Here is an 18,004-nt window from a genome sequence, read left to right as displayed (position 1 = left end):
AAAGGCGGTCGAGCAGGCCATTGGTCTTCTCATAAGTGCGTCCACGTCCACACATAGGCTGCTTAGCACGGGGCTCCACAACACTGTGGAAGAGCTGATAGAAGGCCATCTTTCTAACCAGAAGGTCCGCCTCAGAACTGCGGTGATTAACCGCATGCTTCACCAGATTGGCTGGGCAGCCCAGAATGTCACTCCGCTTGACGTACTCCCAGACTCTTGGTGACTGAAACTAAGGATGCTCGCTTCGCTTAGAAATATGAAGCCCTCACATGACGAGGGTCACCGAAAAGCGCGGGCTCAAGCGTTAAACACCACCCTCGGTGGGGATCATGCAGTTATCCACACAGACGCCTCCAAACATCGAGGGCAGCAATGCGCCATCATCGTGGCTACCTCCAGAACCAACCTCCTTGCGTGTACCTCGCTTTGGACCCAAGAAATGACGGCAGCAGAAGATGCAGCCATCACCTTGGCTCTCACTCAACCATGGGTTCGGAGGGTAGTCACCGATTCCCAGCAAGCCTACTGGAATTACCAGTCGGGTTGCGTGTCCTGACCTGCACTGCGCGTGCTAAAAAACCACTCCTCAAACGGTTCCATTCAGCTCATCTGGACAACCCCTCACGCTTCAATGGATGGCAAAGAATACGCCCCCCCAATTAACCTGCGCTATTACCCCCCGTGCGATGGAGCTGCACGAGGACAGTCACCCGCTTGTCACGTTCTTGGAGATAACCCAGCATTATCGCCTTCTGAGACAGACCGTACCTTCGTCTTACCCTGACCTTTCCAGAGAACAACAAACTACCCTTCGGCTCATGCAATTCGGGCTCCTTCTAACAGCCTACGCGTCTTCACTTAAATCATCCGAATCGCTACGACGCTGAATGTAAATTATGCTCAGAAGTAGGAACACTCCGCCCCGTAATCGGGGTGTGCGACTTTAGCCCTGAGCACCCTCCTCTCTTTCCATCAACTACCCAACAAAAGCAATGGGAGATGCTGCTGTCCATGCCCTCTCTACCTACCCAGCTTCAGCGGGTCGACAGAACAGAGGCCGCGCCGACTGCATATGAACCCCACAGAAGAAGGAATCACTCCCCTGGGCTGCACTTTGGGCCACTCAGAAATCTGAACAGAAGTATTTGTTCCTCCTCCGTGTTCTCCTCCACTCTCTCTGCCGCAAATCTCGTTGCCTCCGTCCGCGGCGCCGAGACGGAGAAGTCAGATCGTCTAACACCGTGTTGGAGCTTACTTTAATTTCATAACAAAAGTTTCCACTCTTGTGCTACACCAATAGAACTCAACCAATCAGCGTTCATGCATTATGCATTGATTTAACCTTACTAAAATATCTCTTTGAAGTAATAAATGGTGTGCTTAAGTGCATTTCACTTCTCTCTGGTTTTACTATTTGTAGAGCGAGGTGAGTGAATTTAAGTGACGTTGCATGGGTAATCGTTGTGCGTGCCGTTTACAGCTTTGCTTTCCAACCACATTCACGGGGTGGATTGGCGCGATTTTTTTGCTGTGCCTTTACTTGCCTAACTTTGGCCGAAAAAGGCTTCATTTCAAAACAGAAGACCGTGTTATAAGTGGAAATTACGGAAATGAACTAGATCTTGGTAACTCATTGAGGCATCACTGCTCTTAACAAAACGTAGCCAGCTTTGTTATATAACTAAGGCTTATTAATTCATGTATCTATAAATCTCTGGGGCCTATCTGTTTTTGTACATAGCTGTCTTGTTTTGAAATAAAATTATATTGGCGAGTTTTATTTTGTGTGGGGTATACACGTCGTGTTCTGCCGTGAGTCTTCTGCAATTAGTGTGAAGCCAATTTTTCTTCAGCACCTCCAGCTGCCCTTGTCACTAATTTTTAAAATTTTTATTGAAGTGCGTACTGCGAACCAGAGGCCCAAGAAGGAAGGGCATAAAGGTGTGAACAAGATCATAGATACCAGCAGTTCAGGATACAACATGTGGCAGCAATGAGAAAGAACAAAAGGTTAAAATGAACTATAAACATTTGCTTCTATGTATTCAAATTAATTAAGACATATGTTCGGGCGTATTTTTCCAGTCGATAATACATGTGGGAAAAAAAATTTCAACCGGTGTGTAGAACGGGTGAAAGAATGAAAATGGTAATGATTAATATTATTTTGAAGTATGTCGTGGTCTTGTATCTAGGCCAAGTTTGTAGCATAACAACAGCAAAAAATTTAAGGCATTAAGATTTCTTTTTTCCCTAGTGTTTCAATCGCACCAGTTTGCATGAGCTCATTAACAGAATCCGTGTGCCCATAGTTAGAATTCTGAACAGTGAACAAATGTAAGATGCAAAAACTTTCTCCTTGACTAATATTCGAATCCCATATGCTTATATGACCTCACAAAGAGAATTTGTGCAATTATATTTAGAACAAATAAAGTCAACAGCCTTTCTTAGAGCCTTTTCAACCAATTCGATATTATTTCCTCTATAGGGGTCTGAGACGGTGCAGGCATACTGAAGTTTCTATGAAATTAAAGTAGGGTACAAAAGTAACCTAACTTTTGCTGGTGTATCGGCGAGTTTATGCTTTATAAAACCGACTTCATGACAAGATGAGGAAACATTGGTTTTTATATGTGACTTCAGCTCAAGTTGCTAGTTTATACAATAGCTAGACGAGTACATTTCTGAGCTTCGGGCAAGTTTTCCTGAAAAAGGGTAAAAAAGTGTGAGTGGACTCTTTTTGTTGATGATATGAAGGGAGACTGCAGTCATCCGGTTTTAACCCCGTAGCCCACACATGACTCCAGGAGGGGATATTATAAGAAATAGTGAAATTGCCAGCATATAGCAAAATCTATCTAGGCTCATTTACAATGGAAATAATTCATTACAGAAAATTTAAAGGAAAGACCAAGGGCACTACCATGGGGACCATTAGAAGTAGGAGGAGAGTGTCAGCTATTCACTCCAATCCGATGAACAAGCAGTAACCCAGGCTGCAAGAAAGGAGTGGGGAGGGTGGGAGGCAGTATGTGAATTGATTTTTTGAAATTAATTTGGCCAGACGGCTGGTACCCCCAGTAAGCGCAGGTGGCGGGACTGGCCTGCTCCTGTGAGGGATAAAAAAAAAAAACTTCCATTCTGCTGTATGAATTGCTCATGCGTTCTGGTATATGGCCACCATATGCAGACGTGTACGGACGCCTGCTTTTACAAACCCCGGACCAGGTTCTAAGCCTGTGCTAATTTGCAAACAAAATCTGTAGTGTCGGAATCAGCATAATTAACTGTAAACAAATGTACTTGAAACATGCAGCAAAGCGTTAAATGTGCCTAGATGTGTTTTCTGTGGAAGTTATTAGTAAAACTGTTGACCTGGATGGGAGCCTTCGTACAGTCGTCCAGAAAAGGTAATCTCGTTGTAGAACACAAAGGTCAAAGCCGGCATCGCCATTAAAAAAAAAAAGAAAACACTGCGGCGACGGTCGGTGGAACTATTCTGGTTTTTGCCAGTTCCTAAATACGATCGCTGACTGTCGTAGTTCCACAGGCGCGTAATCGCAAAATGAGTATTCCCATACCAAAATTTTGTACCCTGCGTCTCAGAATTTAAAATACCAGTGCTCATTGCAATTGACGAAAGAAGCGCTAACATTTGCCGCAACGACGCAAATAGACAGCCCGTGCGCACCGTATCAGAATGCGATGCGGTGAACGGTCGAGAGCTTGTTTCTGCGTAATCACAGAGCGCTGCTATACGTACGTGGACGCATGTTACATTGCTGGGAGAGCGATTATGCTTCAAAGAACAGTCTTGCCGCATGAGATTCGGAAAAACGGGAAGATTTTGCGCCGTCGCCGCTTCATAATCTAAGCCAGAGTGACCCTGCCCGAGCCAAGCTGCAGCATCGCCGGGCATGCACTGGTTTATGGGAAGCTCTCCAATGCGCTTGCGTCTACATAGACGTTACGGCTGCAGGCTGATTAAGTCTAGTGAGATCAACATTCGCGCCATGCTGAGGGAAATAAACTCAAATTTTCTCAAATGACCACAATAGCTGTTTGAGCGTAAACAAAAAGTACTATAAGGTCGGACGAACCAATCACAATATTCGATTCAAGTGACGTGTTTGGCCCGACACTGCTGTCGGGGTCCTGCTCCCGAACGCAAAAGAAAACGGCCGCCTTAGAGCGACGACGTCAGAGCTTTAACTTTGTTTTTGGTTGACTGTCTAGAACCAATCACAGTATTTGATTCAAGTGACGTATTTGGCCCGACACTGATGGCGGCGTCCGGCTCCCAAATGCAAAAGAAAACGGCCGCCCGGCGCAGACTCGCGTGTCGGACCGACAAGTCGGATCCGACATGTCGGATCCGACTTGTCGGACTCAAAAGAAACCAGGCTTTACGTAAATTAACTGCGACTGTTGAAATGAGCGGTTCGGCTCACGAAACAACTACACAGCGTGACATGCGTCTACGGAAACTTCTGAAGACCGAAAAAGAGAGACTTCAGTACGCCTAGTTCGTGCGTTGTTAGCAGCCTCTACCGCCTCTCCCCTAAAACAATTGGAAGGGAGCAAGCGCAATGAAGCCGCCACGCGTTCAGAGGCCGCGTCAACATAAATAACTGCGGCAGTCAACAAGTCCCATCAGAGAAGAGCAACTGCGGCCGCGTTTCCCGCCGGGCCCTCACCCCCTCCTTTTTCCCTCTTCACCGTGACCCCTTTGCGAGCGACCGCCGAAAAACGCTTACAGCGCCAAACAGGGACCGGGAAAGGAGGGAGGTGCAGTTTTCGTTGTGTAATTTTACCATGCTTGACAGTTAAGGTGCACAGCGGCACCGCTAAATGTTTGCGACTCGTACACGCGCATCCAGACTCGAGCTCGTGATAAAACTTGTTTGCACTACTGTACTCAGGAGTGCATATACTCATGAATACACAGTACTCATGAGTACACAGTATTCATGAGTATTGTACTCATGAGTGCTGTGTACTCATGAGTACTGTGTACTCACGAGTACTCATACTCATTAGTACTCAAACTCATGAGTACTCCTACTCATGAATACTGTACTCATGAGTACTCACACTCATGAGTAGTGTACTCATGAGTACTGTACTCACGAGTAGTGGACTTACCCCTGTACTCACTCGTCATCGTACTCACTGTTTTTTTCTGGGTGTGTGATCACTCATCATCGTACTCACTCGTGAGTTTGAGTACAAATGAGTACAAATGAGTGTACTCACGAGTGAGTACGCCGACCTATGGCCGCTACACGACTCTGAAACAAGGCATGTTCCAATGTTTCAGTGTGCCCACAGTGCGGCCACTGTGAGGAACGCACAATGCCGAATCTCGCGAGACGGTCGCACGTCGGAAGAACTTGCCAGCCACGCAACCATCCGAAATCCCTAACATCAGAAGGAAGCTCCGTCGAAGTCAGCTGATTCCAACGGACACCGCGTGATCTTGCTATCTGCTGATTATCTTATTGGTTTATTGCCAATTTTTCGCACAATTCGCTTGCTGTACTTTCCCTAAAATTTAGGCTTGGCAAGGTAGACTGGACCGTCACCGACGTTTCTCAGTGTTTTGACAACATAGGCATAAAATGGCGGTGACTGCTCAGCAGAGGCCGGGACCGGCAATGCGTTCGTCATAAAACATTGAGCGGTGAGTTCCCAGAAAGTACTGCAGCAGCGCCCTCCCTGGGTACTCAGTTGAGTCCACAAGGTCGAACACTGCGCGTACGGCCAGCATGCTACACATAGTTTGCAAGCAAGGCAGACTGAAACCACCCATTGACTTGGGCAGTCTCAACAGCGCACGCGACACTGTTTCCGTCTTGCCCGCCCAAAAGAATGACCCAAACTTCGTGGCGAGCTGACGGGTGAAATGGCGTGGCGGTTTAGCTACGTGTGCTACATAAAAAAGTGCCGCCGAGACGGGCGACTTAATTATGTAGCTGCGCTCTGCGAGGGAAAGTCTGAACTTTGACGCAACCGCAAGACGCTGCTCCGCTGTCTCGAGGAGGCGCTTTCACGTACTACGCGCCACTTCACCCGAGGAATGGAAAACCACACCAAGTACTCGAACACCCGTAACCCATTTTACGTCGCCCGCCAGGCTAGATGCAAATGTGCCGAAGAGCACCGCCATACTTTTGCCCCTGTTCAGTCGAGCTCCAGACAGCTCACCCTACTCATAAAATAGCCGCATAAACGCTTGGTAGCTGTCCTCGTCCCGTATGAACAGGGAAACATCGTCCGCATACGCCGACACCTTTACTTGGCCTATGCCTGGCAACGGGAAGCCGCGGATGGCGGTATTTGCATCGATACGGCGGAGCAGCGGGTCTAGACAAATGACAAAGAGCAGAGGCGACAAGGGGCATCCCTGCCTTATCCCACGAGTGACGGAGAACGGACTACATAATAGTCCGTTGACAAGGAGTCTGACACTCACGTTCGAGTACAGCAGCTCAAGCGTGTTACAAAGTCGGCCGCAAAGCCGTATTGGCGCAAAACGCCTGCCAGGTATCGATGTTCCACTCTGTCGAAGGCTTTCGCTTGATCTAGGGAGATGAAGCAGCCAGATGCTAAAATTCTGCTCCACTGCCCGGTACGACTACAGCGACAACAAGAGAAGAGAAAGCTATTAACGCCCACACAGCAATTTGTTAACTCGTACATTGTAATGGGGATCTGGAATACGTACAGGTCCGCGCAAAAATAAACGAAGCGCGGGAGCCATGGCCGAACTGCATCGCTGCACCGCGTGTGGGCGCCGACGGGAACCATGGAGCAACGGTCTAAGGGTGTGTTCCCACTGCCCCCGCCGCCCTATCTGATATGTGTAATCACCGCTCTGTTGGCGTGCCATGCTGGCGTGCCGGTTTTCAAAAGGCAGCGCTGGGCTATGGATGCCATAGGTCGGCAAACTCACTCACGAGTGCACTCAAACACCCCCCCCTCACCACTCATGAGTGAGTGGTGAGTGAGCGTCGCCATCGTTGTGGGCTGGTGAGTGCGAGTGCGAGTGAGTGCGAGTGCCGCTCGCGGCGAGCCCCACTCGCCACTCACGAGTGCGAGTGCCACTCGCGGCGAGCCCCACTCACCACTCGCGAGTGCGAGTGCCACTCGCTGCTAGAACCACTCGCGAGTGCGAGTTCTACTCGCGGCGAGCCCCGCTCACCACTCACGAGTACAAGTGCCACTCGCGGCGAGCCCCACTCACCACTCGCGAGTGCGAGTGCCACTCGCGGCGAGAAGCACTCGCCACTCGCGAGTGCGAGTTCCACTCGCGGCGAGCCCTGCTCACCACTCGCGAGGGCGAGCTCCACTCGCGGTGAGCCCCACTCACCACTCACGAGTGCGAGTGCTCTCACCACTTACGAGTGCGAGTGCACTCACTAATCGCAAGTAGTGATCCCCGCTCGCCACTCGCGAGTGGCGGGCACAATGTGCGGTGCTTACCGCTGTGAGCGCCGACCCTTGGGCTTCTACTCGTGTTGGGTATTCTTTGCAGGAGCCGCTCGTTGTGGCGGTGGCCGCTGGAGCTATCCACTAGTATGCTCAGCCTCTTTCTATAGCGCGACTGCATTTAGTAATACCGTCACTCGACTCCTGCTATGGGGAACCATGGAGTTGACGTTTCGGTGACGTGTTGATTTAGGAATAGGGTTTGGGTTTGAATGGACTTCTGATGCTGTAAAGCACTGATACGTTTCCGTGTCATGCTTCATGGAGGGCATGCTGTGCACACTCGCGCGACGAGTGCTGTTAAGTGCTCGGAGCGTTTTGTGTCGTAATTGGTGTTGGTAACGTTGTTTCAACAACGAGGATGCATTTAACTATCGCTGCGCGCTGAAATAGAAGCACCGCAGTATAGTGTCATGGCAGTGTTGTACTAGTTCCTTTTTGGAGGAACGGAGGAACGCCACCGTTCCATTAAGGGTCGCTGGAACTGTAACGGTAACTCGTTACGTTTTTAAAGGAACGGCAGGAACGGCGTTCCTGCCGTTACATCGCTAGGATTTGGCTGTTTTTGATGCCAAGGCTCGAGTACAAAAATCCACAAAGCGCTACTGCGTTTCTCTTCCTATAAGATGGTCAATTTGCTCGCCCTTCAGCCGTACGTGCTTCCTCGAAGGTCAAAGGCAGAAGAATAACCACGCAGCAGGCCGCAGCTTGTGTTTGCTTTCATGTTGGTTGCCTGCGCGGCGTTCGACGGGTGAATAGCGTAGCCCCAAGAATACTTTTCACCCTTCATCGTTTGTCTGGGGAGGCCAGAATGTGCGTCTGGCCGATAGAATTGTTCCCTGGCGGGGAAAGAATAGAGAGTTTTAGCAGTCCGTCCGTTCTGTCGTATGCGTTGTTACTGGGTTGACCAGGACCCTGCTGAGTACTTGGGCATTCGTCGCGGTAGGGGGATTAGTTCCGCGGGCCTGCCTTCGCCATGTCCGCGCCTCCACACCCTTCCTACTCGCCCTTCGGCGCGCTCAGGAGCAGACCGGTACCGGCAAACCCGACAACAACGTAGCCAACGAAACGGACGGACTGCTAAACGGGATCCAGACATTTCGGTATCGGACATTTCAGTCCAGCACGTTTCGGTGTGGGCATTTCTGTGCACGGAAATTTTCGTGCACGACGTCTTGACCCAGACATTTTGAGTGAGAGGATGTCCCAGGCATTATTTGAACATTTTAGCTTTAATATTGTAATTTCGTGACTTGATATGATTTTACGTTCGAGACTTGTGCTTGCGCTGCCGTTCGTGGAAACGAACGCTAAACCCTGGCGGAGCATTGCCACGTGAAACCCAATTTCTGTAGCAGATGGTAAAAATTAACGTTGTTATTTTGGATCCGTTCAACCATTTTTCTGTTATTTTACCATTCATATGAACAACCCTCATACTTTCAGTGTTACCAAAGCGCTTTCCTTTCACTTCACCCAACGGTGCAAGACGCTGCTGCTTTTAGTCTATTCCTCCCCCCTCCCCCCCCCAGCAAAACTACCGCAAAAAAACAACAGAAAAACGAGTTCGATTAGGCGCGTGTGCATTTCGGTTTAATTAATATCTCAATCAGTATCGCCTTCGTTGCATTCGGTGTCAGTTCTACTTAAAACTAACAAACCAACCATCGCACTTACGATGGCGTTACTTAGGGGAGGGGAAAGCTGAGCCCCGCCGGCAATCATCCCCCTAAGTAGAGAGAGAGGGGTGTCACTTGTGCTTCAGCATTGCGTCGACTGGACTTCGAAAACTGGAAGGCGACTGTTGCCGCTCCCGTCACACTAGCCTATTCATTTTTTTTTTGCTCCTTATAATGGGAGGAAGCGATGTATGCCTGGGGTGTCCATGATATGCGCGACTTGATGAGTTAATTCATACGGGGGCGACTGAAGGCGCAGAAAGAGCAATTCCTGGAGTGGGGTCGCCGTCGATATGACCGCGACGCGCGGAAGGGCGTAGCCAGCAAACGATAGTGGCCATTGTGTTCTCAGCGGCTTTTTGGGTGGCTTTTTGTGTCACATTATAGAGGTTTCGCGCGCCCATGGTGAATGTAAAGCTTTTTCTATGTTTTAAACGCGAAGTGTGCTATGTAATTGTTCTGAATGTATCACCCAATTCCTGCAAAAGCCTCCACTAAGAGGCTAGCAGTATGTTCTAAATAAAAATTAAAAATCACTGCGGTGACGCTTTGGAGACAAAGAACTCCACCACGCATGTAGGATTTTCAGGGGAAACCGAAAATAATATGGCTGAAAAAGAAATCTGGTCGAGATTAATCGAGCGTACAGCTGGGAGGTGGGAGGTGGGTGGGGGGGGCGCTTGAACAAAGAATTAAAATGTGGTAAATGTAGGCTTGTCAACATTAAACGAAGGTTGGTTGTCCCGAACACAATGGCTGGATTTTGTATGCACAGCCGGTACGCGCTTAATCAGCATTTAGGACATTAGAACCTGCGGCTGTTTTCCAAAATGCCCGTTTTTCCTCCCCGACAATATCCTAGACCAGTGTTCGCGAATTCATTTTAGCAAGGCAGCCCAGCCTGCGTAATACTCTTCATAATGTTTTCTTCATTCTGATGGGCTAGCTAATGTTGGTTACTTTTTGGATATTGAGAGTGTGCATGTAATTTTTGTAATTTGAGGGTGTGATTTAAAAAAATACAAAAGAGGCGGTAGACCATCGTAAACACGGGTAATTCTTAGCTAAAAAAGAGCGAATATAAATTAACCTCTCATAAATGAAAAAAAAAAACGTGTGCTAAAGAATTCAATAGGCTGCATAACAGGTGCCCCAGGAAGAGGTATTAAACAAAAATATAGAAATGTAGAATTTCTAAAAATACCTGCAAAGATCGAACATGGTATCAATCAAAAAAGTAAATTCACTGCTCCAGATTGTTTTCCATAAACCACGTTAAGCGGAAATAAAAATATAACGGCTGTCGCAAACAGGCACGCACCGGATAATTTGGTCGCCGAAATTTGCACACCGAAATTTCCGCACGGAAATATCCTGCACCGAAATGTCCCCGAGCCGTCTGGAGTTTGTCCAGTGCTCCCTGAAAAAATTCACCTAGGGGCGTTTCTTTTGATTATCTTTATCTCCCACATAATCTGCTGCCGGTGGTGTTAATATTCTTATAATATATGTAGTTCGATGTGAGTTTTAAATGTCTCACTTAATTTCTACCCACGATTATCCGACAATATATTTTAATTTAAAAACCTAATTGTAACGTTAATGTAACGACACGTTCCAACTTTCGAAGTGGAACTGGAACGCGTTCCTTTCGCAATAAAGGAACTTGTAACGGGAACTCGTTTCAAAATTGGCAAGGAACGAGGAACGAGCTTTCGTTCCTGTTTTGGAGGAACGTGTACAACACTGTGTCATGGTTGCTGGTGTTACATCACTGGCTTGCTTGCTACAGCTATCCGTATATAGTATGTTCTACAGCGCAAATTGTGAGCGCCCGTACTCGTTGGAAAAGGCGTCAGAGATTTTCACGAATTCGTGTATCAAAATGGCGGCAGGGATCGGATGGGCGAAAGGCGTGTTGTGGAAGGCGTGGTCCGTTTGCGAGGCATTGGCGTCTTAAAGGTATCAGTATTTGTCATTACTCGTTACAGCGGCGGTTTTTTATGACACTTCACTTTTACGCGGACCTGGGGTCATCCATCACTCTACGGTAATTACGGTGCTTTACTTGAAGCGTCGATTTGCTGCTGCTTGTTTAGCACACCTGAAAGCTTTACCGCTCGTGTTTTATTGCAACATACACTGAGTTTTGCATTGCGTCATGTTGTATGTATGTTGCATTGATTCCTGTATGCCAATGTGCGTACCTATTTCAACGTGCAGCGAACGAATGAGCTCGCTTTCCCAAGGATCTGACAAAACTATCTGTCATCATGACTCGTCGACTGCGTGTATTTATTATCTACTCGTCGACTGCGTCTATTGTTAGAGCTAGAAAGCAAAGCTTTCTGGCTGCACCAGCCAACGGTTCTTTTGTGGCGTTCGGGTCAAAGAACTCCCACCACCACGGCGGCGGAGGGGGGGTGGGGGTTCACTAATGGAGCACAGTGCAGATGGCGCCGCGAATGGTTACCCAGCGTTCCTCGCGCAGGTGCTTGCTCACAACGGCGGGCGCACCGGTGTGACGAATTTGTCGTCTGCTCTAGGGACGGTTGCTTTGGGCCTGGTTTTCATTCGGCGCCTGGGGAGGGAGAGGGTGCCTTGAAGGCAACACTTGTAACAAGCGTGACTGGAGGCTGTGAGGGAAAATGCATTAGCGCGCGTGCCGCCCTCCTGCTCACCCTTCGAAAGAAGGCCCTCTCCGTTTTGCTTCCGCCGACGCACGTTCGTTGGGGACGCCATCCACGCGAATCCCGGGTAACGGCTGGGGAGGGGAGGGGGAGGGCGCTCTTTGGCGCGAATCTCAGGTAACGGCTGGCGGAATCTCTGGTTTCACTCTTTCTAGAGCCACGCGTGGGAATTCAAGTGACGCCACATAGGCAGTAACTGTGGGTGTCGCGTAAAGCTTTGCTTTCCAACCGCCTTCACAGCGTGGATTGGAATCGTTTTGTTGTCTGGCTGCCGCTAAAGTTGGCGTATGCGTTCGTGCGGTTTGACAAGAATCGTGCGTTATGTCTGACTCTTCATTTGCCTGCTCGAATCGGGAAGTACGAATCGCTACTGTTGCGTGCAGTTTCTGAAATATATACTACATAAAGGTAAAATGCACGCTGCCCTTGCTGATAGTTTGTCATCGACGGTGATTTTCCATTACGGCTGTGAAATTGCATGCCTTATTTGAAATTTAGACCCGGGCCTGCCTTTTGCTTTTTCACTTTCTCTGCACGGTCGTCAACCAGCTAGTTATGAAGGCGAAATTGCTTGCGATGTTTTATTTTCGTATTTTGCGTTGTGGTTATCATGAACACTAGTTTCTGCCGTGTTCGCTGCGCTAGATCGCTGAAAATGGCTTCCCTATAGTGCTCCTCACTTTTTATGTCCGACAGAATAGTGTGAGCGAGTGAGAGAGAACGAGGGAGAATTTTGTTCGTTTGACCTGGGAAACGTGTTCACGCGTCGGTGCTGAGTAACTGTGAGGTGCCACATTATCGTCATTATCGGCGTTTCCAAAGCAACAAGAAGTTGCGTGCTTGCGTCCGTTAGCTCTCGTGTTAGTTTGTATTGGGAGGTTTGAAATCGAAGCTGGTCACGGCTCGGTAATAGGAAAATATTCAATGGTCCTGCTTTTGCAGAGGAAAAGTTTCAGGGGCGGGGTGTTGGCGTCTCCTGTTGTCGTCGTAATTGTCGTTCGTGTCATGTAGTCACGGTACTAAAACACCGTAAACCTCATTTACGCCTCGCGCTGGAACGTAAAGCGTACAGAAAAAAAACACTGGGGCACTCGTTTACGCCTCGCGCTAGAGAGCTTCGCGCTTCAGACAACAGAGGTTTGCAGCAAAGCTGCATACCTGTACCACCCCAGAGGTTTTATCTCCGTTGGCAAAAATGCCAAGGCGCTAGGAATACTTATGCACTGCATGCTTCGCCCTTCACCAGGTTTCACGTTAGTGGAAATGGCCCGGTTTTTTTTTTTTAATTTGCACAGTACGGGACTTAGTAGCGTCGCTTGTCAGTGCACTGCGCGCGACAAGTTTAGTATACCCCGCTTGTTAATTTTACTAATGGGCTCATTGTTAGGCAGGACCATATCATTCATAACAAAACTGCCGCATTTCGCAATGTCATTGAAGTTGTAATCCCGCCTTACATGCCTTTTTTTTTTTTCGCGACCGCCCACAGAAGACGTGCCATTTTTGTAGCCTCAGCAAGGGCGAATACGCATCAGCGGGATTCATAATTTTCGCTACGTCGGTGTTTCGGCGTAGATTTGCAATTTCAGTTCCGATCCCCCTCCCGTCCTTCCCCTTATTTCGCGGAAACTTTCCACATGAACACGTGACGGCGTAGTTTAATATCAATCTGTGCTTCCTGTGCGGCAGGCTGGCGCCGCTTGCGGGTGGGAAATGTGGGGGGAAGGGGGAGGGTGGCAGCTGCTCGGCAGCTCGTCGTTATCATGATGCCGCCACGACACCACGGCGCCGCCTGCCTCCTCCGCCTGTTCTGCCCAGCGCTCAACCAACGGCGCTCAAGGCCAAGCCCGCCTTGCTACACCTTGCTCACATCTTTCTATCCTTTCATGGCGGTGTTTTACCAGCTTTACTGGACATCCCCGCTGTGAGCCCTGTTTTAGCTTGGATTGCTCTTTGGAATAAAGTGTTTGGAGGGCTGTCTGGAACAAATTGATTGGGAAAATTTACTGCCGCGGATAGCGCGCTAAGCGATGGGATTAATCGCACACGCTAGCCAGTGCTTTGAAAGATGGCAGAAGCTTTACTTAGCTTTCCTTCCGAACTGGGTCATTTTTTTTTATGTTTGCTACCGCTGTCCGAATTTGCAGTGTTTCTTTTGTTTTATAGAGCGTGAACGAACTAGGTTACATAAGTCCTGAAAAGCTTTGATTCATGGCTTGCGACAAATTTGCGAGAAGTTTTTTTTTTTTTTTTTCATTGGCCAAAAGTGAAGTTTACCTCGTTCAAAGTGGCGTATTAAGACAGGTGGATATATTAACCGTATATAGACTTAAGAAAACGTGAGACCCCATTAATGATGAAGTTAAAGTTTAGCTCAAATAAGTACGCATTCTATGCCCAGAAAACTCGTTTTGTAGGCAGCCAAAAAGGCGAATGCCGCTCATAAGAAAATCAATGCATTGATACTTGTGAAAATCGGGGAACCCTACAGGGACGTCGACACAATCAAAATAAGAAAAATAAAATAAAGGCCTAATGCTCACCACACGAGATAGGACGGGACAGACGAGGCAGCTTTTATTGACGAAATATATACACAAACCATGTGAGCTGCTACACCGGCCCCGTAAATTAAGGCTGTCTTAGCCCTCTGTGAATGTAATTAGCAACTTTATCTTTGACGACTACTCTAATTGTTCAGAGGAATTCCACAGAAAAGAGGTAAAACCACGCGTACAAAACATAAGCGCGCACATATATTGTAATCCCTCGTTATAACGAAATCGCTTTACTCGAAATATCGCTTTATGCGAAATTTCTTCTGGTCCCAACCCAAGCGCACGCATTTCAGGCCGCATTACTCGAAGCGCACGGAGAGCTGGACCCGTTTAGAGTGAAGTGGCGAGCGGAGGCGTCGCCGAGCAGCGACGACCCAGCGGCGAGTCAGGCAAGCTGGTGTTTCCCCTCGATTTTCTCGAGCCGGTCATACTCGGTTTGCGCCATCCGATTTAAGACAAATGGTCGAAATGCGTGTTAGGGTGATTGAATTTTCTTCCTAGACATTGGTCCATGGCGTGGACGCGACGGTGCGCGAACTGACACTCGAAGCGTAGTATTAGAAGTGTTGTCGAGAGCGGGGCGCCCAAAAACTCGTTTTGCAAACTTCACGGCTGCACACCTCGGGAAAAAAATGCCCAGTAATCATGCAGAGCCCCTAAAACCGCTCAGTTTTCATGATTCTGCTGTGTACTCACAATGAGCGGGTAATCGTTTTTTGAGCTCAACAAACACAACCTCAGATTCCAGCTGTGGAATTTTCGGCGCTTTACAGCGCGAAACTCTCGTAGCGTTCCTTGACGCCCCCACCCCCCTGTCAAAGCGGCCACTGCCTTCTCATCCTCATTCGCTCTGCAGTCTGCGAGGCGTGCGGACTCCAGTCACTGCTTGGTCAAATTGGAGCGGGGTTGCCCGCGCCCGGCAAGAACATGAAGCAGCCAAAGCTCACTGCCTTTCTTGCACCTGAATAAAGTTGTGCGTCACTGAATACATTGTGCTTTGATTCCTAGCAGTTGTGGCGCAAATAAAGCTCAACTACTTACGTTTTCTCTAGCGGTCGCTTATATCAAAATACCGCCTATAACGAAATTTTTCGGCGTCCCGCTGACTTCGTTATAACGAGGGATTACTATATATGCACACACAAAGTAATCAGGAACGCATAGTTATTGCTCACAAAACACGCGACTTTTATTTACTTCTTTATTGTTTTACAATTCAATAAATTCCCTCGTGAAAGGGTATTTTTACATAACGGTGGTCACATGCGAAAACCCGCTCAAGTTACGCTAACAGCCTAATGTAGAATATTAACAAAAAATGGAGCAGCTTCGCAGTGTAGTTGCGCGAAGAGTGGACAAACGGCGAAACTGGCGGCCCCACTCGGCTTTTTTTAGGTTCGGTTAAGTTTATGCACCATTAAGGTTGGAGGCTCGGACATGTTTTTTGCATGGTTATGCTTCGAGACACGGTCAAGCTCTCTGCGTGGTGTCGTGGCTAGCCCCAAAAGAGCAATGAACACTCGGTCATTATGTATGTACAATGCACGTGAGCTCGTAACTCCGGATCGGACGTTTCGCTGCTACTTCACTGGCGTGATATTCGGGATTGCACCAAAGTCGTCTCCTCCGTTCTCGAGTAGCGGCGCAGCGGCTTTCGCGCCACGCTTGCTCGTCTTTGGGAGTGGCGCTCTTCTTCTATTGCACCATCTCTCCCTTCATTACAGACCAGACTTTTGCATCTCACATGGATTTCCGAACTTGCCGCTGAAAGTTCTCCATGACTGGCAGGCTCGGGCAGAGTGTTCTACAAGGTCGAGCGGTGTCGGCGCGCACGATGACGTCCTCGCTCGGCGAGGTTTTTCTGCGTACATTCGCCGGCGCAACCACCAGCTTAATTAAACAGCATTCGCTGTTGTAAAAATAAAATGCCATTTGTCTAACAACAAATAAGGTTGAAACGCGAAGCTTTTGAGGCGTGCATTTTGATCGCTAAAAGTTTCAATTTTGATCGCTGGGGTTCAAACTCCTTTCACTTCACCCGCCACCATCATCATCGTCAAAAAGTTGGCTTTCCTGCAGTGCGTTTTCGCAAACGGTCTCCATCAGCCAGGCAAAGAAAGCTTCGCTTAAAAACAAAAGCATTTGTTTTTGAAAATGCAAATAAATGTAAAACCTATTGGCAAATTATATTGTTAATGCAATAATATTTCGTAGTAAAATGACAGTATAAAGCAAAATAGAACTAAACCGTTCAATATCAAACACGGACAGTATGGACGAAAAAGAAAAAAAGATACTACACAGGCAAGTTCATTATGGCAAAGATAAAACTACAACTTTTCACTACACGTTTTCTTAAAGAATACCAGAGGGTAAATAAATGGTTGCTTAAGAGGTAAAAAATAAGTTGTTGAAATCGGTAAAGAGACGGAGTGTATAAAAAAGAAACATTGAGAAATTAAAATATTTGCAGTGGCCGCACAGTTGTTATTTATTTTGTTTAGATCTTCCTACTGTACAAATATTAGAATTTTAAATGTTTAATATATCGCAAGCACTGTGCAAGTTCAACTAACATTTTTTTTTTTTTTTTGCCACAGCTGGCAGCTTCCTACACGAGCGACGTCACGCTGTACTATAATTCTTTCACAGCCTCCAATTTAACAGTAAAGCAGTATTTTTAACATGGCTCAACTGATTCAAAGCACGGTACATTTCTGAGCAACGCGCGCACTGCAATTATGTCCGAAGTTTAGGTCCATTCTTCGCGTACCCGCGCTCCTCTGCCGTTGGTATCTGTATCTGTCGTGGGGAATCCCACCACCTCTTTAGCTCTACGAAGTTTTCTTTTTTTTTTTACCTCGGCGGCGCCAACAAGCCGGCGCCTGCTTTCTCCCCACCCTTTGCTTTTTTTCTTTTTTTTTTGTCCTGTTCTCGCCATCGGCGATACCGACGCATATTCGAAGCAGCGCTTGTTCACGCATACGGGCTGGCTGGCGCGCCGTATATCCTCGCCTCCCCCCCCCTCCCCCCCCCCCCCCCCCAAACTACTCTGCAATACTGTCCCCCACACGGACGCCTTTGCCCGGGACTCTGTCGACGGTCGCCGAAGATCTGCAGGTCAGCCCAGCGTGCAGTCTGTTGCGCGGCAGAAACGATGAAGTGCAGGCCTCTACCGCCGCCGCCGTATCGCCGCCTCCGCGATCGTCAACGCGACGTATTCCGTTGAAGAAAACCCGCGTTCGCTCTGTTCTATAGGCTCCGGACAGCGCCCAGAGGGCGACACGGAGCCCGCGACACCCAGCGCCCCCTTCGGCAGTATGCGCAACACTGGGTCGGTCCCCGCAAGCCGGCACGCTGCTGGCTCGGGGGCGCTCTTCTTTTTGCAGCGCGGAGAGAGAGAGAGAGAGAGAGAGAGAGAGAGAGAGAGAGAGAGAGAGATAACTTTTATTTCAGCCATGGTTACTGAGGGTTGGTGGCGGCTGGGCGGAGGCCAGCCGCGACTTCGGTAGGTAGCTCTGCGTACCAGGGCCTCCTGAATCTCCTGGCTAGAGCTACCCAACGCCTCTCTCCATAGCTCGCT

The sequence above is a fragment of the Haemaphysalis longicornis genome, unplaced genomic scaffold (genome assembly GCF_048455015.1).
Source record: "Haemaphysalis longicornis isolate Haplotype H1 unplaced genomic scaffold, Haemaphysalis longicornis Haplotype H1 scaffold_1, whole genome shotgun sequence".
NCBI lineage: Eukaryota > Metazoa > Arthropoda > Arachnida > Ixodida > Ixodidae > Haemaphysalis > Haemaphysalis longicornis.
Note: the sequence above shows the minus strand (reverse complement) of the source record.